Source organism: Sus scrofa, chromosome 16, assembly GCF_054392235.1.
Source record: "Sus scrofa isolate SSC_HxYL_T2T_F1_AM1 chromosome 16, Sscrofa_HxYL_maternal_Yorkshire_Landrace_v2.0, whole genome shotgun sequence".
Taxonomy (NCBI): Eukaryota; Metazoa; Chordata; class Mammalia; order Artiodactyla; family Suidae; genus Sus; species Sus scrofa.
In genome coordinates, this window is record NC_139398.1 from 69,965,153 (window position 1) to 69,992,902 (window position 27,750).

Consider the following 27,750-nt stretch of genomic DNA (forward strand, 5'->3'; position numbering starts at 1 on the left):
CAAATCACAATAAATTGTCCATATTTTAGAATATTACTTAGAAATCAAATTTGTAAAAGACAAGGAGGCAAAAATGGGAATGTCCTTGCTCTCTAAATTCAGTTAATTTTAATAGTAATGACTAACATGATTTATTTCCAGTGACTACGAGATGTGCTCTATGTAATGAACTATACTATCCAATAATTTAGAAAATATATCATTGAGGCCTCTGTGTATCATCCAATAAATGCTGTGGTTAAAATCTATTTTTCTCTGTGTGACATTGAGCAATGCAAAATTTTCAAAAATTTCAATAAAAATAATTGAAATGAGGTTTATACTTATAGTTCCTTCTTTCAGAATAGCTATTTGCAAGCAAAAGGCCCTCAGCCCAAGAAAATGTAGGTCTACTCTTTTTGCTGATTTATGGGCGGGGGGGGGGGGGGGGCATTATGCTATCTGAGTATTTTAAAACTCTGTTCCCAATCAATACATTTAAAATTTATTTTAACACAGTTCAACTAATTCAGATTTTGCCCTCATTATTCCTAAACACACACACATATATTTATATTGGATCAACTAGCAAAATGAAGGAAAGTTTCATTTTTCCCTCTAATAAGGAAGACCACTCTGCAACTTTTATTTTTCATTGAACATCTCTCATTCCAAGTTTTGGATCTTAGAATGTGTATTTAAAATATTTTCATGCCAAATCAAATATTGCACAGTATTGGTGCTATATTTTCCCATCAATTTCCTTTGAATACATTATATACACTAGCCGAATTTTATTTTACAATGCTCTTAATACTGGAGCAGTTTATTGCCCCTTAGAGGTTTTTTGTGGAGCCATGGTTTACTAACAATTAGCTTTAAAAATCTGCCACACATAAAAATGTTTATGCTTAGTTTACATATAACCCCCCTGGAGATAGAGAGATAAAACTGAAGGTAGTCCCTCTGAGATAACTCTGCATGTCATTACATTTTTACCAACTTTATGTTGATAGCAATTCTATTCTGGCTATCTAGTAGGAAAAAAAAAAAGTCTTTTTATTAAAACAGTGTACATGCTCAGTTACCTACAGCTACGTTTCTATCCATTCATCTACATGCTCACAGGCACACCTCTGGACCACTAAAGACTGTCAAAAGGACAGTATTTGTAGCAGGAAGGACTAGTATAGATCATTTTTCAAAAATGCCCTATTTCTATTTGGAAAAGTAACTATAAGTGGCCACAGGCAAATGAAGTTTCTTTCCAATTGTATTACCCAAAAATACCTATGAAGAATGAAAACGGTAACAATTTTTTTAAAAAAAAATAGACAATCTTCAAGCACACCATCAACCACTGAAAACATTTGTGATGCTGTGTGATTCTTTTCACAAGAGACAAGCTATTTTACAGTGATTAATCACCAGAGATTTTGCAATTTATAATATAAATACAATTATTATTCAGGCTGCTTTTTCTTCCATGTATGCACAGGAGCAGAATTTTGCCTCTTTAAAAAAATACTTTGCCAAGTACTTTTGTACTTATTAAAAATGTATTACATGCTAAATTAATAGTTAAATTTAGCATGTTCTATGATGGTTAATTTCAGCTTTTATTATATATAACATTCCTTTTTAGCCATATTTCATAACTGGGACATCTTATTATCTTTACAGAAACAAATGGAATATTTAGGATTTTGTGTGTTTGTACGATGGTTTCTAAAAAAACTGTTGGAGGAAAAATGAAACACCTATTCAAATCATAACATGTTTTATCTAAGATTCGGACGGTAGCAACATAAGAGAGAGGATGGTAGAGAGGAGTTGAGACATAAACAGCTCATTTGCTTTGGGGTTCTGGGTCTTTCACTCATTGGCTGTGTGATGTGAAGCCAGTCTTTCAATGCTTCATTTTTTTTAATTAGTTAAAAGCACTGTGCATGCTAAATGGCCATATGTTATATTAAAGAAAGAGTGTTTTGGATGAGAAAAGAAATGGGGGAAATTTGGGGAAATATAGACATCTTAAAGCAGCATACATTGTTTTGAAGATGTGATGAGTTGGTATGTGAATAGCAGCTATGTCTAGGGAAGTAACTTCTACAAGTTTGAAGTAAGACTCACTTGCCAAGATTTGAGAATTTGTCTAGTAGAATAGCATCTGAAGAATATCAGGATTCTTATACTATACACTTCTAAGGGTCTAATTTGATCACAGGACTATTTAAAGCAATTGTGTGAGCCAGCATCACTTCCTGAGCTCATCTTGCTGCCCAGGACCATTTATGAGGCAGGGAGTAGAGACCTGATAGTGATATGAAGCTGGAAAGGAAGATAGGCACTAGCTTTTCAAGGATATTGAATTCTGCTCTAGGTTCTTATAATTATTTAATTCCAAAGATAATAGAAACCTCTTCCTTCACCAATTTAGAAATACTCAAACTGAGTTAATTCTTAAAACACAAAGAAGATGGCTCAAAGAAAATTAAGAGTGCACTCCTAATGCGTGGTGAGTTTACAATGACACTGAGGGCCTGAATTAAGGCAGCCTGTAAATATCTAAAGGGAGTATTAGATAAGACGCACTCGCTAAGATGGCTCCCAATGGACACGGCCTTCTGATATTCATGTCTGTGTGTAATCCCGTAAGTGCAGGATGAATTTATTGACTTCCTTCCATGGATAAAATGCGGTGGATGTGCTTGGATGACAGTTCCAAAATCAGATTATGGAAAGAGTATAAATTCTGTCTTTTGTGTCCTCTCTCATTCTCTCTTGGACTGTGACCCTGAAATAAGGCAAGTGCAAGTTGTGAAGAGCCTATGGAGAGGCCATGTGGAAAAGGAACAAGATCTCTACACAGTCACCCATGAAAGCTTCTCCTTACCCTAGCTGAACCTCCAGATGAGACCAAAATCCCAGCTGACATGGCAGATTAATAGCAAACATTTGAGAGACCTTGAACCAGAGATATCAAGTTATGACACACTAGGATATTTTACCCATAGAAACTGTAATCTAATACATGGCTGTTGTTTGAAGCCATTAAGTTTAGGGGTAATTTTTTGTGCAGCCAATAGATAACTAATATAGAGAAGTACTTAAAAATAAAAACAAAGAAGATAATAACAATAATGATAGCTAATATTTTCTAACTTCTACTGCTACATTATCATACTAAAGAAAATAGAGATAAATACAAATTATTGGGATTACATGAATAAAAATGCTATAAAGTAGAAACCAATGATGATATAAGAGTGAAAGAAAGAGAGGATGAGACGGTCTGATGTGACCTCAATTCTTACATGTGGATTTTTCCCCCTACACCAAGCAATTCTGTGACACTAGCTAGGTGTCCCACAATTTGATTCAATTCTGACACTATCTAACTGGACATAGCACCAAATCCCACTAGTCAAGGGTTCCGTTCCACAAGAAGCTCTCTCCCCCACCACTTCAGACGTCTATCACAAGTCCAAGTGTTCCCTGAGATCCTGATCTACTGGCTACAAATGGGAGGTTCCAATGACCCCCGCTTGGGTTCAATTAATTTACTGAAACAACTCACAGAACCCAGAGAAATATTTTTTCTTATCCAGTAATGACTTGTTATAAAAAGGAAAGAACTCAGGAAAAGCCAGAAGGAAGGAATGTACAGGACAAGGTATGGGGAAGGGGGGCTGGAGGTCCCATGCTCTCTACTTGCCTCTCTCATCTGAACTCCATGAACCAAAGGCTCTCCGAACCCTGTCCTTTTGGGTTTATATGGAAGCTTTATTCACAGGCATGCTAGCTTAAATTATTGGCTATTGGCAATTGATTCAACCTCCAGCCCCTCTCCCCTGCACAGAAGTCACAGAGGTGGGACTGAAAGTTCTAACCCTCCAAGCTCATGTTTGGTTCCTTGATAACCAGCCCTCATCCTTAGGTATTTTCCCAAAGTATTCTAATGAACATAAACTCAGATGTGATTAAAAGGGATGCATTATGACTATTAAGACACCATTATCATTTAGAAAATTCCAAGTGTTTTAGGAGCTCTGTGCAACAAATGGTAACAAAGGCCAAATACATATTTCTTACTTAAAAATAACAATATCACAGAACTATTAAACTCACTAATAAGTTTGAAAAGAAGAAAAGGGAGTAGGTAAGAAAAAACAGGAGGTAGGAAAAATGATTTAAATACAATGGGCCTATAAGAAAATAATTTAAGTGCTAATTGAAGCAATGCCACTTTATCATTGCATAATGTTTAAAGTGTATGATGTATAAAATATGTAATTATAAAAATACCTTTGTAATTAAAAAACTGAAAATTACTGAGGTTTTCTGAAGCGATTAAAAAGTTAAATGCTTTATGATAAATAGGCAGAATGTTATAAACTTTGCTTTGTGTCTTTATAGCGTGTTCCTGTTTTCTCCAACTTGATCTTTATTACTTTGACTTGAAAAGAATGAACTGGTTAGCAGCAGAACTTTTAGTATTTTATGAGCCAAGAGAGCAAAGAAGAGAGCCAATATTTAATGACAACTTACTAGGTACTAGCACAACCTTTAGGTGGTTCACATATTGTCTCATGTACTTCTCACTTCAACAAGCCAGAAGTTTGGTGGAGTCTCTTCATTGTAAAGATGAGAAAATCAAGAGACAGCTATTGTAAATACTAGGACTGAGGTGTCATAATTACCAAGTGTCAAATCAAATGAAAATCTTTGCCTACAATTTCAAATTCTCTATCCAATCCACCACATCACCTCATTAGGCAACTGCAATGGTCTATCCATTATCCGTAAGCCCTGTTTTAGCAGCAGAGTGCTATAAAAAGTGAGATACTACTGTGGTCACCTATCTTTCTAAACCTTACATATATAATATTTAATAAATTAATAAAGGATAATATTAAAAGGTTAAAACTATAAGAATATAGTTTTATAAGTGTAATTATATAATTAATATAATTCTCATATTGTTTTAACCCTTTTTAAGAAAACTTTCATCTTACCGAGTCACTTTCTCCCTTAAGCAATGTCCCCATTCCCTGGACTTGTTTCTTGAGTTGTTTCGCTTTATACAGAGTAATGACATCCCTCTAAACCTGTCCTATATGTTTTTCTAAGAAGGAAGTCATGACCTCAGCAATCATAACCTCTTTCTTTATTGTATGTCACTCAATTCACTCTTCTGTGGCAAACCACACACACTGAGAGTCCCCAGTGTTTGAACTGGTCTCCCACTCTCCCAAGTTACGGGAAATCTCTCTTTAGATTTAAAAGGGATCTTTTAATATATGGGGCTCGCTAACACTTCCTACTTTCTAAGCCGTACATTCATACTCTGAACTCCCATGGTGTTGACCAAACCCCAAGTGATCTTCACCTTTCTACCTTCATCAAGATCAGGCCCATTTTGGGCCATTTCTGCCTAATTGCGCTCCTCCGCCTGATTGCTGTCAGCTGGTGGTGCTCCTTTGCTGAAATGCGGTATCAGACAGCACAATGTCCCTTATTTTCTTACATAATCACTCTCTACCCATCAGAATCAAGAACATAGTAGCATGCTAAATTACTATGATTGTTTGAATATCATTTGGGAAACATAGGCTAAAAAATGCTGGGTTTGGAGGACTACTACTGCCCAAATTGCATTTTTTGCTTTCCTCTTTTTGTTTTAGTACATAACTATGCAACTGAGTGGAGGGAGCTACAATTCTAGCTCAGCTTGATGCTTGTCATAGGAAACCACGCATACACCAAGAATCCGGGGCAGATGACAATCTCTCATTTTCTTTTTTCTTCCCACTGAAAGATGCAAATCCAGAACTAGAATGTTTTACGTACAGTGGATGAGCATACCATGGGGTCAGTTTAGAAGAGGTACTCTAGACGAGGGAAACGTTCAATTTTCAAAAACAGACTTTCCTTTTTTATTTTATATTATTTGTTGCCCCCTTCCATTTATTTCAACCAGATAGTGTAAATTTGACATTTGTTACACCACTGAATGTTTTCTGACACAGTCTTCCTGCTCCGGTCAGTGCTTGGCCCCTTGATTGTTACTGCACCTTCTAGCTCACATCAACACCATTTAGCAATTCCTCAATACTGTCCTGATACATAGCCATCTAGGATTCTGTCAGTTGGAAAGGGTCTAAATCAACAACTAGGAAATAAGAGTAGAGGAAAGAAAGAGATAGATGTGCTTGGATCTGAAAGAAATAATGCCAGCATTATCTGATAATAAAACACATTAGAATAGGGTAGTGGTTAAAATAATTTGGATTCAAAAAACCTTGAGCTCAAGTGGCAGCTCTGCCAATGATGTCTTTAAGCCTTGGTTTCCTCTTCTAAAATACAGGCATGATAATATATTGTGTTAGTGTATTACAGCCATAAGGCTGTTATAAGGATTCAATGAGATTAAAAGAGGTAATATTTATGAAATGCTTAGCATGGTGCCTGATATGTAGCATACGCTCAATAAAAGTTACATTTTATTATTTTTATTTTTTGTTAACAACTAACATTCATATGAGACACACATTCACTCATTTATATCTCCATACTATCAAATGCATTTAGTATATTTCTAATATCTAGAAACAAAGTTTATAGAGCACATGTACATTAATTTTTTTTCTTTTTTAAAATATAAATGCTTTATGAATGTGTACATCATCCTTACAATGAGGCCATGCCTATCTTCTCTGTGTCATTCTAACTTTAGTATGAGCTGCTGAAATGAGCACCATTTTTTTTTAATGATGATGATAAATATACTGCTCTTTCCAAAGAAAACTTCCTTCTGAAAGTAAATGTGGGAAATCTTGTGAATAGATGGAAGGATAGGGTTAAAGGTCCTACATTTTGATTTTTATCACAGATCACTCACTGATTTATTTTTATCAGTTATAACTCATTCATTTATTTTTTTTCATGAATATTTAGGCAACTATGTAGATATTTGGGGATGATCACTCAACAAAAAAGACACAAACTTTTGCCCCTACAGAGAATACAGTCTAGAAAGGAAGGTAGATAATAAACAATACACAGAAGGTATCTACAAAGCATTTGTTTTGAAAGTGGTGAGTGCTATAATAACAACAACTGGATAAGAATGATAGTTGGGAGTGCCAGATGAGAGCAGGTCAAGGTGCTCTTAATTACCCTAAAGAGAGTGATCAAGGTAGACCTCTGAAAACGCTGGATCTAAGCAAAACCAGAAAGGGTGTATAATGTGTGGAAGAGTGTTCCAGCTAAAGAGAATGCTCTGAGTTGGAATCATATCTGGCATAGTTGAGGAACAACCAGGGCAATGGAGCAGAGGGGCCGTAGTTTGGTGATGTGCTCAGAAATGTTACCATTGATCCTTATGGGACAATGAGGGATTTGGCCTTCATTCTGAGTACAATGGACAGCTCTTGGAGATTTGTGAGCAGAAGAGTGATATTATTAAACATTCTACAAATGGTAACAGTCTGTGTTAGGACCTATCCACTGGGGCAGTATATGGGAAAAGAAGGACTATGGATTCAAATTTCCAAAGACTGATAGAAACATAGCCACAAAGTAAATTGTGGCTCCAAGCAGCACATACACACACACACACACACAGACACCAAGTCAGCATCCCAGGACACAAGGTAAGACAGAAAGTAAGCTGGTAGGGAGGGTAATAGCTATGCACGTTACACTCAGTGTCAACATTTCAAAGATCTACAGAGCTGTGTAAATGAAAGAGTGTGCATAGGGCTAGAGCAAATTAATGTTTGCCTGCCGTCCCTACAGAGGATGCCATTATCCTGCCCCAGGTACTTTCTGATATGAAGAAATAAAAGCTCATGCCAGAAACTCAGAATATGGATTTTTTTTTTTCATGACAATTTCAAAACTTTTAAATGCTCACCGGAAAAAAACAAAACAAAACAACAAATCATCGTGTGAGTAAAACAACACATTTTTAAGCAGCATATGGACAGAAGTATTCAATATCCCCTATGGTGCACAAGATGTAGTTGGGGATCAGTTAATAATTCAGAATTAATAAAATAATTTGATTTAAAACATTGGCGCTTTTAAAAACTGAGATTGAGTTTGTTGCTTCTAACTAGGTGCTTCAAATTCAAGAGTTGGTTTTATATCATTATCTTTTCTTTGAAGGTTTTCTTTATGGTATATCTTTTTCTTGGGCAATCCTATTTAGTAAATCTCAAAGAAAACTGAAAGATCACCGACTGGGTAGATATTTACACTTGGATCATAACATATACATCAAAAGAAAGATTGAATAGCTGCCATGAAGGCCAACTGGAATGTAAGCAATGTGTTTGTGTTTCAGGTTGCATTTTTATTACTAGATTTGTTTTAAAGAACAGATATATTTTCAGAAATCATTCATTCTATTGCTAGGGTTTCATTCAGTGGTGAATATTATAGTTCATTATATGTGAGCTATATAAGCACTAAAAGCAAAAGAACAGTTATTTTACTCCTCCAGAGTCAACATTTGCTTACGAAAATTATATCTATAATTCTTCTGGATGCAAAATTTCTCCCTTAATTAAGTTCCTCTTCTTTCAGTTAGACATGTGAAATAAGGTTTTCACCAAAGCAGAAAAGGAATAAACTGAGAACTGAAAATCTATCTATATATGAAAGCTCAAGCTTACGTTGACTCCTTTAAAAATCATTAAAGGAACTATAATAAATTGCATCCTTTGAAATGGAAATGACATAACTTCCAAATTCACTTTTCAGAATTTTTTTTTTTCATATGGATGATATGTTCTCAATATGATTTCTTCCAGATCACACTTTTCCTTTTCTTTTACCTCCAGGTTTAATCCCAATCAAAGCTAGCAAGTTTCATCCCTGTGGGGCACTAAAAAGAATTGTTTCACATTGTTACTGGGAGGATTTGTGACTTTAATTATTTTTGCAATTATTTGCTACAATTCAACTGTGATTTTTATTCTATAATCACAGTTCTACTTGCTGATCAATTATTTGATGCCTCTTCAAAACAATTCGGCTAATCTAAGTTTGGGCCTTACACATGATGTTGTTTCATAAGTGCTTATGGTTTGGTTTCTTGTTGGAATACTTCAGAAAAGCAATAAACCTCCCCATTGGGCATACAGAGCTTTGCAACTTTTCTGTAACAATTTAATTAGCCAAATTATCAAAAAGATACTTCATATTATTGTGATATTTCAGCTCATTTTATATTTCCAACCAATAGCCTCCCTACTTGGCTACTCAAATCTAAAAATCTAGATCATGATTAAGTTACTGTGCAAAATGGTTTGTTTCTTTAAAGAGATACCTAAAAGTCATAGTCATTTTTATGCAAGCCTAGTACACAAGATAATTTTATTCTGAGTACTCTCTTTTTAACCTTTTGTTGAAAATAGTCACAAATATTCTTTTCCCTATCTACTTTTAATTTTTACTAGTCAAGTTTATTTGCCATTCCTATCTTAATAAAAATGATTGGAGTTTCCATCATGGCACAGTGGTTCATGGATCCAACTAGGAACCATAAGGTTGCAAGTTTGATCTCTGGCCTTGCTCAGTGGGTTGGGGATACGGCGTTGCCATGAACTGTGGTGTGGGTTGCAGACACGGCTCGGATCCCACATTGCTGTGGCTCTGGCGTAGGCCAGTGGCTGCAGCTCCGGTTGGACCCCTAGCCTGGAAACCTCCATATGCCGCAGGAGCGGCCCTAGGAAAGGCAAAAAGACAAGAAAAAAAAAAAAAAAAGAAAGAAAGGTATATTTTCAGGGAAGAGAATTTTTTTTTTAAATGATAGGAAAGAAATTAATATATGTGAACTTGAATTTTACACAAATGCCAAGTTATTATTATTTGTTGGCTATACTCACAGCATGTAAAGTTCCTGGGCTAGGATCTGGGCCACAGTTGCAGCAATGCTGGATCCTTAACCTGCATGCCACAGGGGAACTTCCCTAAATGCCAAATTATTTTTAAGACATGGGAGTTACAATGAATCTCAAAACATATTTTCTTTTATCTCATCAATGCGATCATTCAGTTTGCTATTAGCCAAGGTTTATCTTGGTTTCTCATATGAATTTATTTTTTCAAATATCAGTTGCAAATATATAATTAATCTGGTCAGGACCAACAAGACAAATAAAACAATAATTATGATCAGATAACTATATATTTTTAGACTTCCAAACTACCAGTCTCATATTGATCAACTATAATCTTCTGGGGGAAAAGTTGGGAAAAATGTGAAGTTCACAGCCAAGAAATATTTCGGTTCACTTAGTGTAATAGTTTCCCGTTGTTGCTGCAACAAATTATTGCAATTTGATAGCTTGAAAAGACACAAGTGTATTATCCTACAATTATGGAAGTCAAAAATTCAAAATGGGCCTTCTGGGCTAAATTCAAAGCACTGCATGGATGCATTCCTTTCTGGGGGTTCTAAGGAGGAATATGTTTTCTCAACTTTTCTAGCTTCTAGAGGTTATACATTTTCCTTCGCTCATAATTTCTATTCACCATCTTCAAAACCAGCAATGACCAATTGAGTCTTTCTCTTGTCATATCACTCTGACACAGACATTCCTGCCTCCCTTGTCACAATGAAGGAGCCTTTGGATGACATCAACTCCTCTTGGATAAACCAGGATAAAATCACCATTTTAAATTAAAGTGAACTAATTAGAAGCCTTATTTTCTTTGGGAAGGCTTAATTTTCCTGTGCCATGTAAAGTGACATATTTACAGATTCTGGGGATTACGACATAAATGTCTTTGAAAAGCCGTTATTCTGCCTATCACACTGAGGAATACTCAAAAAAACTTTAGCACATGATTTATAAACTTTGAAGCGTATCTATCAAAAGTCTAGATGGATGTTTAACTTTGGAGCATTTTAGGGGCCTTCTTCAAGTTGCTTCTGGTTCACATTCCTATTTATTTCCTCATTACAAACCAGATAAAAGCAGAATAAACACTTTGAACTTTTTATAAACTTTCACAATTTCAACACCAATTTTATGGACAATTTCATGTTGATACTTCAAAAATTCCATGCCTAAATCCAACCAGATATTGCATTTGGAAGCAGTTTTCTATTAACTTTATCATAGTGCATGTGAAAACATGTTTCAATCAGAATAAGAAACAATGTAAATATAACAGAAAAACAGAAAAAAAGATAAGAGCAACAGTGAAATTAAAGATGAAATAGAATCCAAGGAGTTTAACTTTATTTTTTGTATTTCTCTATACCTGAAGTTGCACACTTATTCTTTAGAACTAGACAAAAAGAAAAATACTAAGAAAAGAATATTCTATGGCAAAAGAGAAATAGTGCCAATTTGCCTACCTTCTCTACCTGACATATCTGATCCCTCCAATTACCTTTTCATTCTTTACTCCTTCAATAAAAGAAACAACCATATATCTATTATTCAGTCTTTCAGCTAGTCACACATTTGTCAAACACTCATTAAACACCTACCACTCCATACTGGAATATCAAAATAAGAAAGAGACTCAGAAATAATTTTTAAGGTGTGTATTGTAGCATGAAACACCAAAAGACTTCTTTGCCAGTATCCTACTCTTGTATAGACAAAGATTTGATCATCAAACTATGTTCCTATCCAACTGGATATGTGACTAGACTACATGCCAGTCTCTTTTGCATGACAGTAGACCTGTATAATTCTATTCTAGTCAATGAAACGTGACAATTGTATACACCCTTTCCAAGCTTATCCTTTAAGACTTTTTCATCTATTTACTAAAACTTGAATGGGATTTTACTCACAAAGTGACATTGGGAGTCACGTGTAAGAGAGTGCAGCCATAATGTGGAAAAAGCCTGGTGCCCCTATCAATGATTGGAGGAGAGTGGCTCAGTTGGGTTGCCCAAACAGAAGTGAAAGCATTAAATTATTTGGGAAAAAAATAAACTTTCATTGATTTAAACCATTGAGATTTTGGTATTATAGTCTGCAGTGGAACTGTACAGATACAAAAACCAAAAATGTGTGGAAAGCTACACGTAAAAGAATTAAATTAGAACACTTCCTTACACCATACACAAAAATAAATTCAAAATGGATTAAAGACCTAAATATAAGACCAGATACTATAAAACTCTTAGAGGGAAACATAGGCCAAACACTCTCTGGAATAAATCACCTCCTAGAGTAATGACAATAAAAACAAAAATAAACAAATGGGACCTAATTAAACTGAAAAGTTTCTGCACAGCAAAGGAAATCCTACGCAAAACAAAAGGACAACCCACAGAATGGGAGAAAATATTTGTAAATGAAGCGATGGACAAGGGATTAATCTGTAAAATTTATAATCACCTCCTGCAGCTCAATACTAAAACAGGGACAGGATTAGGATGGCAGAATAGAAGGACTGGAGTGCAACTTCTCTCCTAAAAGCAATAAAATTACAACCAAATGCTGAACAATCTTCAACCAAATGGACCAGAAACATTCAAAAAGATTGTCTACTCCACAAGACAAAGAGAAGGCCACAACAAGAGGTAGGAGGGGTGATTATGTGATATAAGGAATCCCATACCTCCCAGGTGGGAAGCCCCACAGACTTGAAAGTAACTGTATCACAGAGACTCACCTACAGGAGTAAATGTTCTGAGCCCAGGTCAGGTATCCACTCCTGGGGATCTGACATTGGGAGAAAGAGCCCCCGGAGTATCTGGCATTGAAGGCCAGTGGGATTTGTGCACAGCAACTCCATGGAACTGGAGGAAATGGAGACTCCATTCTTAAAATGCACAGACTTTCACGTGCACTGGGTCCCAGGGCAAAGCAAAGTCTCCATAGGAATCTGGGTCAGACCTGACTACAGTTCTTGGAGGACCACCTGGGAGAAAAGGGGGTGAATGTTGCTTGTTGTGGGGGAAGGGCACTGAAAGCAATGCTCTTGGGAATATTCATCAGTGTGTATTTCTCTGGATGTTGCAATTTTGGGAAAATCTGGCCCTACACATCAGTGCAGAGAAGCCCCAGGCCAAACAACAATCCAGGTGTGATCACAGCTCCGCCCATCAATAAACAGGCTGCCTAAAGACCTCCCAGGCAAACAGCCACCTCTAATCTCACCCAGAGACAAAGCCCCACCCACTAGAGGGATAGGAATAAGCTCCACCTACAAGTGGGCAGGCATCAGTTCCTCCCATCAGGAAGCCTACAGCAAGCCCCCATACAAACTCAGCCACAAGGGGAGCAGACAACAGAAGTAAGAGAGGCTACAACTCTATTATCTGTAAAAAGGTCACCATACCAAAAACCTATAAAAATGAAAAGATAGAGAACTATAACTCAGATAAGGGAGAAAGAAAAAACCAGAAAAAAAGCTCAGTGATCAAGAGATTCTCAGCCTTCAGGAAAAAGACTTTAGACTGTTGATGCTGAAGATGATGTAAGACATTAGAAATAAACTGGAGACAAAGATGGATAATTTACAGGAAACACTGAGCAAAGAAATACAAGATATAAAACTTAAGCAAGAAGAGATGCAAAATACAATAACTGAAATAAAAAATTCATTAGAAGCAGCCAACAGCAGAACAAAGGAGGCAGAAGGATGAATAAGTGAGGTGGAGGACAGATTAGTTTAAAATCACAGATGCAGAACAGAAAAAAGAAAAAAGACTGAAAACAAAAGAGAGTCTCAGAGAACTCTGGGACAACATTAAATGCACCAACATCCATATTGTAGGGGCATCAGAAGGAGAAGAGAGAGAGAGAGGGACAGAACAAATATTCAAAGAGATAATAGCCAAAAACCTCCCTAATATGGGAAAGGAACCACTCACTCAAATCCAGGAAGTGCAATGAGTAGCATATAAAATAAACCCTGAGACACATGTTAATGAAACTGACCAAAATTAAAGACAAAGAGAAAATACTGAAAGCAGCTAGGGAAAAGAAACAAATAACATACAAGGGAACCCTGATAAGGTTATCGGCAAATTTTTCAGCAGAAACTCTGTAGGCCAGAAGCTAGTGGCATGATATATTTAACTTGATGAAAGGAAAAACCCTCCAACCAAGCTTACTTTATCCAGCAAGGCTCTCATTGAGATTTGAAGAAGAAATCAAAAGATTTATAGATAAGCAAAAGCTAAGAGAATTCAGCAACAGTAAACCAGCCTTATGACAAATACTAAAAGAACTTCTCTAGGCAGAAAATAAAAGGCTGCAACTGCAAACAAAAATACCACAAATGACAAGGCTCACCAGTAAAGGTGTTATACAGTAAAGATACAGAATCATTCATGCATAATTATGCCACAAAATGAGAAATCCTGAGAAGAGGAGGGTACAAATGCAGGACACTGGAGATGCACTTGTAATTAAGAGACCAACAACTTAAAATAATCTCGCACATATATAGACTCTTACATCAAAACTTCAGAATAACTGCAAGCTAAAAATCTACAATTAATACACAAACGAATAAGAAAAATCAACTCAAATACAACACTAAAGATAATCATCAAACCACAAGAGGAGAGAACAAGAGAATAAGGGAAGAAAAAAGAGCAACAAACACAAATCTAAAGCAACTAATAAAATGGCAATAAGAACATACATATGAATAATTGAATGATAATAGACTAAATAGCCCAACCAAAGGACATAGACTGGCTGAATGGATACAAAAACAAGACCCATATATATGCTGTCTTCAAGAGACCCACTTCACTTCTAGGCACACATACAAATTGAAAGTGAGAGGACAGAAGAAAATACTACATGCAAACAGGAATCAAAAGAAAGCTGGAGTAGCAATATTCATATCAGACAAAATAGACTTCAAAATGACGAATATCTTAAGAGATAATGAAGGTCACTATATAACGATCAAAGGATCAATCCAAGAAGAAGATATAACAATTTTAAATATCTATACACTCATCATAGGTTCACCACAATATATAAGGCAATTGCTAACAATCTTAAAAGGACAAAGCAACAATAACATGATAATAGTGGGGGACATTAACACCCCATTTACAGCAATGGACAGATCAACCAGGCAGAAAATCAGCAAAGAAAAACAACCCTGAATGAAGCATTAGACTAGATGGACTTAATAGATATTTATAGGACATCCCATCCAAAAGTAAGAGAATATACATTCTACTCAAGTGCACATGGAACATTCTCTAAGATTGATTACATCCTGGGCTACAAATCCAACCTTGGTAACTTTAAAAAAATTGAAATCATATCAAGCATCTTTTCCAAATACAACACTACATGATTAGAAATCAACACAAAGAAAAAAAAAACTACAAAAAACACAAACACGTGGAGACTAAACAACATGCTACTAAACAACAAATGGATCACTGAAGAAATCAAAGAGGAAACTAAAAGCTACCTAGAAGCAAATGACAACAGATACAACACTCCAAAACCTATGGGATGCAGCAAAAGCTTTTCTAAGAGAAAAGTTTATAGCAATACAAGACCACTTCAGGAAACAAGAAAAAGCTCAAATAAACAACCTAACTTTACATCTAAAGTGGCTAGAAAGACAAGAACAGACAAGACCTAAAGTTAGTAGAAGGAAATAAATCATAAAAATCAGAGCAGAAATCCATGAAATAGGAACAAAGAAAACTATAGAAAAGATCAATGAAACAAAGAGCTGGTTCTTTGAAAAGATCAAAAAAACTGATAAAACCTTAGCCAGACTTATCAAAAGAGAGAGGACTCAAATCAATAAAATTAGAAATGAAAAAGGAGAAATAACAACAAACATCACAGAAATACAAATGATCATAAGAGACTATTATATGCAACTATACACCAAAAAAATGGAAGACCTAAAAGAAATGGACAAATTCTTAGAAAAGTACAATCTTTCATGACTAAACCAAGATGAAATAGAAAAGATGAACAGACCAATCACAAGTACTGAAATTGAAACTGTGATTAAAAAACTTCCAACAAACGAAAGTCTGTCTCTAAATGTTTGATAGAATTCGCCCGTGAAGCCATCTGGTCATGAACTTTTGTTTGCGACCAGATGGCTTCACAGGCGAATTCTACCAAACATTTAGAAAAGAGGTAATACCTATTATTCTGTAACTATTCCAAAAAATTTCAGAGGAAGGTACACTCCAAAACTCATTCTATGAGGCCACCATCACCCTGATACCAAAACCAGACAAAGATACCACAAAAAAAGAATATTAAAGGCAAATTTCACTGATGAACATAGATGTAAAAATCCTCCACAAAATACTAGCAAACCAAATCCAACAATGCATTAAAAGAATTGTACACCATGATCAAGTGGGATTTATCCCAGGGATGCATGGATTCTTCAATATCCACAAATCAATCAGTGTGATACACCACATTAACAAACTGAAGAATTAAAAACCATATGATTCTCTCAATAGATGCAGAAAAAGCCTCTGACTAAATCCAACACCAATTTCTGATAAAAAACCCTTCAGAAAATGGGCATAAAGGTATACCTCAACATAATAAAGGCCATATATGACAAGCCCACAGCCAACATCATTCTCAATGGTGAAAAGCTGAAAGAATTCCCACCGAGATCAGGAACAAGATAAGGATGTCCACTCTTGCCACTATATTCAACATAGTTTTGGAAGTCCCAGCCTCATCAATCAGAGAAGAAAAAGAAATAAAAGGAATCCAAATTGGAAAGTTAGAAGTAAAACTATCACTATTTGCAGATGACATGGTACCATACCTAGAGAATCCTAAAGACTCTACCAGAAAACTGTTAGAGCTCATCCATGAATTTGGCAAAGTCACAGGATACAAAATTAATACACAGAAATCAGCAGAAGAAAGGGTGGGGAAAAAACTGTAACTGCAATGTATACATCTAAGGATGACCTGACCCCCTTGCTGTACAGTGGGAAAATAAAAAAAAAAAAAATAAAAAATAAAAAAAAAATAAAAAAAAATAAAGAAATCAATGGCAGTTCTATATGCTAACAATGAAAAAGCAGAAAAAGAAATCAGGGAAGCAATCCCATTTACCATTGCATCCAAAAGAATAAAATACCTAGGAGTAACCTACCTAAAAGGACAAAAGACCTGTACTCTGAAAACTATAAGACACTGATGAAAGAAATCAAAGATGACACAAATAGATGGAAAGACATACCATATTCGTGGATTGGAAGAGTCAATATCAGGCAATATACAGATTCAATGCAATCTCTATCACATCACCAAGGACATTTTTCATAGAACTCAAACAAAATATTTTAAGTTTTTTTGGAGCACAAAAAACCCAAGATAGCCAAAGACATCTTGAGAAGGAAAAATGGAGCTGTAGGAATCAGGCTTCCTGACTTCAGAACATACTACAAAGCAACAATCAACAAAACCATATGGTACTGGCACAAAGACAGAAATATAGATCAGTGGAACAGGATAAAAAGCCCAGAATTAAACTCACACACCTATAGCCAACTAATCCATGACAAAGGAGGCAAGACCATACACCAGAGAAAAGACAGTCCTTTCAATAAGTGGTGCTGGGAAAACTGGACAGCACATGGAAAAGAATGAAATTAGATTACTCCCTAACACCCATACACAAAAATAAACTCAAAATGGATTAAAGACCTAGATATAAGACCAGATACTATAAAACTTTTAGAAGAAAACATAGGCCAAACATTCTCTGACATAAACGACAGAAACAACTTCTCACCTCTTAGAGTAATGATAGTAAAAACAAAAATAAACATATGGGACTTAATTAAACTTAAAAGTTTCTGCACAGCAGAGGAAACCCTAAACAAAACAAAAAGACAACCCACAGAATGGGAGAAAATATTTGCAAGTGAGTCAACTGATAAGGGATTAATCTACAAAATTTACAAATACCTCCTACAACTCAATACCAAAAAAAGAAACAACCCCATCAAAAAATGGGCAGAAGATCTAAATGAACAATTCTACAAAGAAGACATACAGATGTCTAAAAAACACATGAAAAGATTTTCAATGTCACTATTAGAGAAACGAAAATCAAAACTACTATGAAGTACCACCTTTACTGGACAGAATGGCATCATCCAAAAGTCTACAAACAATAAATGCTGGAGAGGGTGTGGAGAGAAGGGAACCCCATTACACTGTTGGTGGGATTGTAAATTGGTGCAACCACTGTGGAAAACAGTATAGACATTCCTCAGAAAACGAAAAATAGAAATACCATTTGATCCAGCAATCCCATTCCTGGGCATCTATCCAGAGAAAACCATGACTTGAAAAGACACTGTATTCCAGGATTCATTGTAGCACTATTTGCAATAGCCAAGACATGGAAGCAACCTAAATGCCCTTCAACAAAGGAGTCGATCAAGAAGATGTGGTACATATACACAATGGAATATTACTCAGCCATTAAAAGGAACGAAATAACAGCATTTTTAGCAACATGGATGGACCTAGAAATTATCATGCTAAGTGAAGTCAGTCAGACAATGAGACACCAACATCAAATGCTTTCACTGACATGTGGAATCTGACAAAAGGACACAATGAACTTCTTTGCAGAACAGATACTGACTCACAGACTTTGAAAAACTTATGGTTTCCAAAGAAGGGGATGGAGGGATGGACTGGAAGTCTGGGATGGAAATACTATAACATTTGGTTGTGATGATCAATATACAACTATAAATGTAATGAAATTCATTGAGTTAAAAATGTGAATGGAAAAAAAAATGTAAGAACTATAAAATCAGTTAAAATCTGCGTAGACATCATGTAGGTTGAAATAGAGCAGCAATTACAGTTGGGGAAGTGAAAATGAGGCATCTCAGTATCAGTAGATTTCCAAAAATGCAAGCCCAAATTCATTTTCTGGATGTAATAGGCTCATCCTCAAATTATGTATTCCCATATCCTTTGCATAAAACAAAAGATGTGAGATTTGGAGTGACTGGTTGTAGAATCTGTGGAATAAAACTCATATGGATGACACTAAAAAGTGTACCTAGAGGAGTTCCCCTTTTGGCTTATTAGGTTAGGAACCCAACTAGTATCCATGAGGATGCAGGTTCCATCCCTGGCCTTGCTCAGTGCATTAAGGGATCCAGCATTGCCGTGAGCTGGGGTGTATGTTATAGACACAGATCCAGTTTGATCCCTAGTCTGGGAACTTCCATATGCCACAGGTATGACCCAACACCCTCCCCTCAAAAAAAATATGTAGAGAATGGATCAAAAACAACATTTGGGGGGGGGCGGAAGATTCTATAAGTAGCAGGACTAAGAAAATTCAAGTAATTCCATGAAACAATAAAAAGAAAGTTAGCACAGCATAAATATAAAAATATTATTAAAAAGGTAGAAAAATCAGGAAAATACACTGAAGTTTTGGTGTAATAAAACACTTTCAAAATAGATGTAAATTCTATACAAATATTCTTTTGAGGATTAGAAGAATATGTATGAGGCGATTACCTCCATCAATGAAATCCACAAAATAGGTTAAAAATATAAAAGAAAATAAAAATTGAACTGACAGAAACCAAGAAATAAATGATGGGGATGAGTAGAAAGACTTGAGACTTTTACCAAGACAGAAAAAGACGGAAGAAACACATGAAGGAGCAGATACCACAGAAGGTACAAGGAGGGATGTTGTGGATGAAAATTATAGGAAAAACCCAAATGAATAAATAAAAAGAAAGAGGTAAAAATATTTAGATACCAAAGTATATAATTACATATATAAGGCAAAAGAGATATATAAATATTCTTAATTGATTCCTCCATAGAAATAAATTCAATACTGGAATAGAAAAAAAATACATAGAGATATAATTCAAAGACATATTCCTGAATAAATATATGAATCTACATAGTTAAAAGACACGATGCATAACAGGAGAATTTGATCCAGAAGTTGACATAGATTGTATTCTACTGAAATAGTAGATTTTAATGATAAAGAACAAATCCTTTGAGCAGATCCATAAAGAGACCAAATCTTTCACTAGAAATTCAGATTGACATTAAATTGTATATATAACATTCAAAAACAGAGGCCCACCGAAAAGATGAAGTAAAACGGAAGGCAGAGTAATGTCTATTAGAACTTAAGGAAAAGAAATGTGATCTAAGGAATTTTTTAATTAACCATGCTGTCCCTTTTGTAAATAATCAACAACAAATATACATATGTATTGGCTGTCTGGCTAGCTCAGTCTGAGACTATTAAATATACATATTTATGTACACATGTATATATATATATATACATATATATATATATACACACACACACATACATATATAAATTTACTTGTATATATGTACACATATAGACACATATACATTTACTTATACACACACACACATGTACAAGTAAATAAATAAATATATATATTCATATGAAAGACCTCAAAGAATATATTTCCTTTGAGATGTTTCATAGAAAAAGAAAACTAATACCTGAACTTTAGTCAAATAAGAGATCTTTGGGGCAATCACAGCAAAAAGAATTAGTAGTGAGTACTGAATACTTTTATATGCAGAATTAAAAGTAACATATATATATAAATTAAAGAGATGAAAAATAATTATATGCCTTGACAAAATGAAACTTTTTTTTTGACTAACAAAAAAAAAAGAGAGTGAGTAAACAAGGGAACGAAAACAGAAATTTTAAACAGAGAAAGCATAGGGAAAGGTGCACTTGTATATTTATTGTCATAGATAATAATAGTCTTCCTTGATCAGAAATATTGTACTTAATTTCAGGAGAATTACGAATAAATATAGATACAAAAGACTCCAGAATCAAAATCACCATTTATAAGGAAAAAAAATATTGTCACATTGGATCACAAAGTAAAACTCAACTCTGTGCTGTGTACAATAGACAAACCTTAACAAAGCTCTTAAGGAAGTTTGAAAATAAGTGGAGAGGCAAAATTATATCAGGGAAACAAAATACAGAACATAGTCTTAATATCAGTACAATGAATACAAATAAATGGAATAATATTATGTAAAATAAACAAGGATGCTTTATAATGCTAAAGTTGTATGGCTTACACTAGGCTTAACATTTACAAATCATCAATAGGGAGCATATAAGGAGAAACAGAAAAACACTAGTATTGGGAGAAAATAATACAGAACCTACAAGTAAATTCCTTCAATAGTGCTTATAGAATATTCAATACTAAAAGCCTCTCTATGTTATAAAAGAAAATTTTAATTACTTCTGAAACACAGAAAAAGTGTAGAAAATTTTATCTGATCTTAATAAATATTTTAAAAAGAAAAACAGAAACAAAAATCAGTCTCCTTGTAAATTAAAAAGATTCCCTTTTAAAACATTCCTATATCAGAAAGGAAAACTAGGTAATAATTTAGGATAATTAACTGCTTTATATAAACACAGAAATGTAAAAGGGATAAAAATAAATCAATTATATATATTTATATATTAGTCTGAAACTTTAAAAAATAATAATGAAGTTAAAAAATGTGTTAAAAAGGAGAAAAATATATAAACTCAAAAGCCTGTTCAGTAGAAAATATAAAATAGCTAAATTTGTATTATAAGGAATAATGCAATGTTACTAATAATACATTATAAAGGATAAAAATGAGAAAGTGAGAAAATTTAAAAAGAGAAAGGACAAATACATTAATTGTTCAGGAGAAGTAACCATAGAAAGAAAACATGCTAAAAGAATTAGAAGAAACTATTGCACTCAGCCTTAAGAAAAATCTGTATAATTCTCTTGAATACTAAGAAGTGGTACGTATATAAAATGGAATACTACTCAGCCATAAAAATGAATGAAATAATGCCATTCACAGAAACATGGATGTAACTAGAGATTATCATACTAAGTGAAGTAGTCAGAAAGAGAAAGACAAATACCATATGATATCACTTATACGTGTAATCTAAAATATGGCATAAATGAATATATCTATAAAATACAAATAGACACACAGACATAGAGAACAGACTTGTGATTGCCAAGCGAGAGGAGGAGGTGAGGGCAGGAGGCACTGGGAGTTTGGAGTTAGTAGAGGCTAGATAAACAACAAGAAGTCCTACTGTGTAGTACAGGGAAATATAAACTTCTGGGAAAGACCATGATAAAATAGTATTAAAAAAAGAATGTATGTGTATATGTATGACCAAGTTACTTTGCTGTACAGCAGAAATTGACACAAAACTGTAAATCAACTATACTTTAATAAGGAAAAATACTGTAAAATTCTCTATGAAATTTAAGTGACAGATTAGATCTCAGGGGGAAAAGGAAAAAAAAATGTAAACAGAACAATTTCCATTGATGTAAAGAGATATTTGTTAAAACACACTTCCCTAAGAAAGTGTCGGTCCCAGCAGTTTTCTTATGGAATTCCCAATGATTAAACAGTAGGAAATTGAAAAGTTATAAAACATTTTCTAAGCATTAAGAAAATGACAACTTTCAAACTCTTTATACTTACTATAACATTCCCAGGGATTAAATATAGTAATACAAGTCTACATACTAATATGTCTTATGACAAAAAATAAGTTTTAAGGTATTACAAGTATTTAATAAATAAGATTGATTTGTATTTCCACAATATGAAACAGTCATCTAATTCAAACCAAAATCAGAGTCATGCTCAATGAGGAATTCAATGCAATTAAGACCAGACTCCAGAAGTTCCAACTCTGGCTCACTGGAAAAAAAATCTGACTAGTATCCATGAGGCTGTAAGTTTGATCCCTGGCCTTGCTAGTGGGTTAAGGTTCTAGCGTTGCTGTGAGCTGTGGTGTAGATCACAGACAAAGCTCGGATCTGGCATTGTTGTGGTGTAGGCCAGTGACTACAGCTATCATTTGACCCCTAGCCTGGGAACCTCCTTATGCCGTGGGTGCAGCCCTCAAAAGACAAAAACAAAAACAAAAACAAAACACAGACTTAAAAATGTAATATTGGCCAAGAAATGCTAGATAAGATGACTATACAAGATTAAAAAATAGAGGCATAAAAAGATGAGGTAAGACTTTCAATATTTATTGACAACATAATTGTACACCTAAAAAATCTCCTCAAAGTAACTAAAAAAAACTGCTATAAACAAAGAAATACCAGGTCCATTACATATGTAAAAAATAGACATTTATATCATTATACTGTATAAAGGTGTAAAATAATATAAATGACCATAAGATAAAATGTAGAAATAAAAAAAATTGTAATACTCAAAGACAAGTGCATAGGAATAAATGTAAATAAATAATCAAAGCCTAGAGAAGTACACTGTAAGCCATTACTGAACTTATAGAGAAGACTTGAACAAATAAAAGGGTTACTGAGTTAGACAGCAAGGTATGACTCATAAACTTGCAAATTCTCCATAAATATATATATATAAGTATATATATTTAGGGACTGCATATGGAGGTTCCCAGGCTGGGGTCAAATCGGAGCTATAGCTGCCCACCACAGCCACAGCCACAGCCATGACAGATCCGAGCCTCATCTGTGACCTACGCCACAGCTCATAGTGATGCTGGGTCTTTAACCCACTGAACAAGGCCAGGGATCAAACCCGCATCTTCATGCTTGCTAGTCAGATTAATTTCCACTGAGCCACAAAAAGAGCTTCTCCATATCTTTACTAATCATCTCAATAAAGATGTCAACATATTTCTTAAAACCAAATAAGATGATTTTAAGTATGTATAAACAAATAAATTAATAACTACAGAAAAAAGTTCAGATCATCAAAACAAAACAAAATTTCAATGAAAGGAAACAGACATTAAGTTTTAAAGCATCAATAATTAGTGTATTGGTAGATCATTAATTGATAGGTAAGTTTAGAGAATCAAAAAATATGAAAAATTACATTCTAGAAATTAGTACAGGATAAAAAGGTAAACTCAGTGAAGAAAAGATAGATTATCAATTAAAGGTATTGGCATAATAAGAAGAAATAATGTCTTGAATAAGTAAGAGTATATAATTAGAAATATGAAAAGCTAAGCATCAATGACTCAACACTGAAACTGAGTGAGAAGTGTGAATATTCAACTCACAGAAAGAATGTAAAAACAGTTTTAAACATAAAGATAATCAATCTTAATATTAATAAAACAAAAAATACTACTACACTGAATCACTATTTTTACCTATTATATTAGCAAAAAGCATAACATATTTCATTGGAAAAGCTATAGGGGAAATAGGGATTTTCATATAAGGCAATGTAGCAATAGTTATCAATATTATAAACACCTGTAACTTTTGACCTAGCAAATACACTTTTATGAACATATCCTGCAGATATACTTGTGTGTGTGTCAAATGATCTGCGTAAGAGCTTATTTGCTATAGTAATATTTTTAACACCAAGAGATTAGAAACAAATGTCCATCAATGTAAGATTATTTTAATGTAACTGTGTGTGTGTGTGTGTGTGTGTGTTATATATATATACATATCTATATATATATAGAGAGAGAGTTGTAACGTGTTTAAAAAGACAGGGTAAAGAAAAATGTGTATGACCTCCTATTTTTTTAATAGAAAAGAAGGCTAAATGAAGAATCTGTATTCATATTTGCTTGTGTGGCATTAAGTGGCTTGGGAAGGTTATAAAGAATAGTGGCTCTTAAAGGACTAAGAAAAATGGATAGATGAGAAACAAGAATGGAAAGAAAACATTTTAATTTTCTTGTCATGAATCATTTTATAATCATTCTATTTTTGAATAATATGAATATAATTTTACTCAAGCATTGAATTAAAACAGGTAAAGAAAACCCCCAAAGGCTATTTTCCCCCACCTCTCATCTAGTACTCAGTTTCCTCATAGTGCCCACTTTCCCTAATCAAAGAATTAGATGATGCTTTTAACATACCGAGTGTAGGGAAAACAACACTAAAGCTAGAACCAAATACTAACTTAAAAAGTTACTAGTCAATTGAGATTTGGCTATTCCGGGTATGGAGAAAAATGAACTGGCAATGTATAGAGCATAATATTATTAAAAGCACTTCACATTTTTACTCTTTTGAGAGATTAATGTGTTTCTGTTTTCTTGAGTCCAGGAAGAAAACATCTCTCACTTTAAAAAACAAAAGAATTGAGAATCCAGTTCAAATTTTATTTTGTAGTTATGTTAGTTTGTTCAGCTTGACAATAAGAGAACTATTTTCTTCCTCTTTGTCATCATCAATCTTGTCTGTGATATAGTGTATTTTAAGAACGTGAAGGCAAGCTACACAAGAGCAGAACCGTAATGTAAGTCAACCTGCCATTCAATACACTAATCCTCTGAACATCTCAACTGTCAAGCAACAGATACCTGGGAACTCATGTGCAGCAGCTAAAGAAAATCACTGGACAGCAACTCAAAAAAAAAAAAAAAAAAAAAAGAAAAGCTCCAAGGAAAACTAGATGCACTTATCTTGATACAATTTCCATCCCAAATGGTGAAATAAATGATACAGTGATCTTTTGACCTTATATAATGTGAGTGTATAATACAAATATTATACCCCAGTTACTTTACTAAGCACTTTGCACCATATAAACTTCACAGTCAATATGTGAGGTGGGTAATTATTAGACCCATTTGGTAACTGAGAAAACATGGGCTCAAGAGGATAAGGAATTTATCCAAGGTCAAAGGAATTGGAGCTGAAATTCAAATCAAGATTGTTTGATTTTAAAATAGTAGTAGTATTAACCAGTATATATGGATTTATCCCTGGAATAGCCAGATCTAATTTGGCTGGGTACTATTTAAATTCCTATTTGCTTCTAGGTTTATTATTGCCTTCCCATCATTCAAGGTATTAAAAGAACCCCTAATTACTTTGCTCTCCTATGCATAGCATCACTTACACATTTATACTTATCCCCTAATTCACAAAGCAGCTGAGCAGATTGATGATTTGGAAGCAGTTCAACAGAAATAGCAATGCTTCATATATGTGGATATAAAATTTCAATTAGAATCAGTTAAGTGTCATATTTTACACTTATAGTATCTGACTTAATTTAAAATTTGGAAATACCAAAAGTGAGATAACATTACATTACTGCTACAAAACTTTTCTTTTGACACTCAGATCACATTTTACTCATGGTTCAAGAGAAAACAAATTATTTAAAAGGGTACAGGTTAGAAAAAACCCTAATTGTTCCATGGGAAATTCTGGTGCCAGTATAATACAAGTCATCATTTTGGAAAACTGTTTTTCTGAAGTGTCCCTGTGTTTAGAAGTTTGTATTGTCTATAGATGTTCTTTCTCTATGAGAAAATAATGAAAATATTCAAAAATAAAAGTTTTGCCCACAAAGCAGAAAATTCTTAGTCTATACTTTGTTAGAGAGCATAAGGATATTTTACTGTATCTTACTTTCAACATTATTTAATACTTTAAATTTGAAAGGAAGCAAATATAGTTAACTGCATCTTAGAACACGGATAGGTACTAAATAAGAATTCCTTTGGTAGATTTTTTTAGGAGGAAAAATGCCTTCCCCACCCCCACCAAAAACAAATGATCTATTGGTTCTGGGTGGCATGATTCTGAAATGTTGGCAATTAACTCTGAACTCTTGTCTATGTAAACAAACAAAATTGAGACCAATGGCTTTTCAAATTATGTATAATGTCCAAATGTGTTTTCACGGCCTTCAGGGCTCTATGTTTTCTTACCCCCTTCTGCTCTGTTTTCATCTTGGAACCTTCTTCACATCTTCATTCTAGCTCTACAAGACCACACGGAGCCATAAGGGCCTCAAGTTCATTCTTATCTCAAAGACTTAGCGGATATTGGCTACATTTCCTTCTTGAATCATTAGTCTCCAAATTCTTCCTATGGATGCTTCCTGATCTCTTCAAGCAGATAGATACCCCCCACCCCCCACCACACATACACACACAAGAAGGATAGTTCCTGAGAGATACCACCCTGAATACACATTCAACTTAAAAATGACCAATCAACCCCACTCTGAATTCTTCATCACACACTCATAAAATTCTATTGCTTATATGCTTACTTGTTTAATATTCTTATTTCCTACTAAAGACATAAATGTTTTATCTTGTACTTCATTGTAGCCTTAGGACTTGGAATAGATGTTGGCATATAACAGAAGATAACAAGTATTTTTTGCATCAATATAGCTGTAAAATTTTCTGATCAAAGCAGGGACTACTGAAAAGATAAATGGAACAGAAGGAAAAAAAGGTTCTGATATATTAAAATTTTAATTGCATGCACAACAAATATATATGATTAAAGAAAAGAAAAATTTTAATGTGTTCATTCCTATCATTTCCTGCCTGTGCCCGCATCATTGCTAATTAATAAACAACCCAGTAGATAGGAAGAAGCAGAAGCACTTTGTTATGGAACTTCATGTCTCTATTACTTCTGTGTTTAGCTAGCTATATAACCATGGGCCATAATACACTCACCATTCAGTTTCTTCATCATACAAATAAGCCTGAAAGTTCTCAATATCTGTACATGCCATTTTATAAAAGTGGTATTTTTTTTCAAAAAATACTATAAGATGATTTTTCAAAAAATCATCTTATAGTATTTAAACATCTTGGAAAATACATATATATTTTACATTTATCTATAATACATATATTATATGTATAATTATATATGTATATATACACACATAGATATTTTAAGAG

The 27,750-nt window shown here is 34.2% G+C and overlaps 1 protein-coding gene and 1 non-coding gene across 2 annotated transcripts in view; both read right to left on the reverse strand.

Moving 5' to 3' along the window:
* Window positions 1-27,750, reverse strand: part of LOC146395649 (uncharacterized) — a 2,307,895-nt gene that overhangs the window by 745,415 nt on the left and 1,534,730 nt on the right. The gene's annotated exons all lie outside the window — the stretch shown is intronic.
* LOC146395650 (U6 spliceosomal RNA) lies at window positions 6,636-6,741 on the reverse strand. The gene has a single exon (XR_014831676.1). It is a non-coding gene; the product is annotated as a U6 spliceosomal RNA (small nuclear RNA).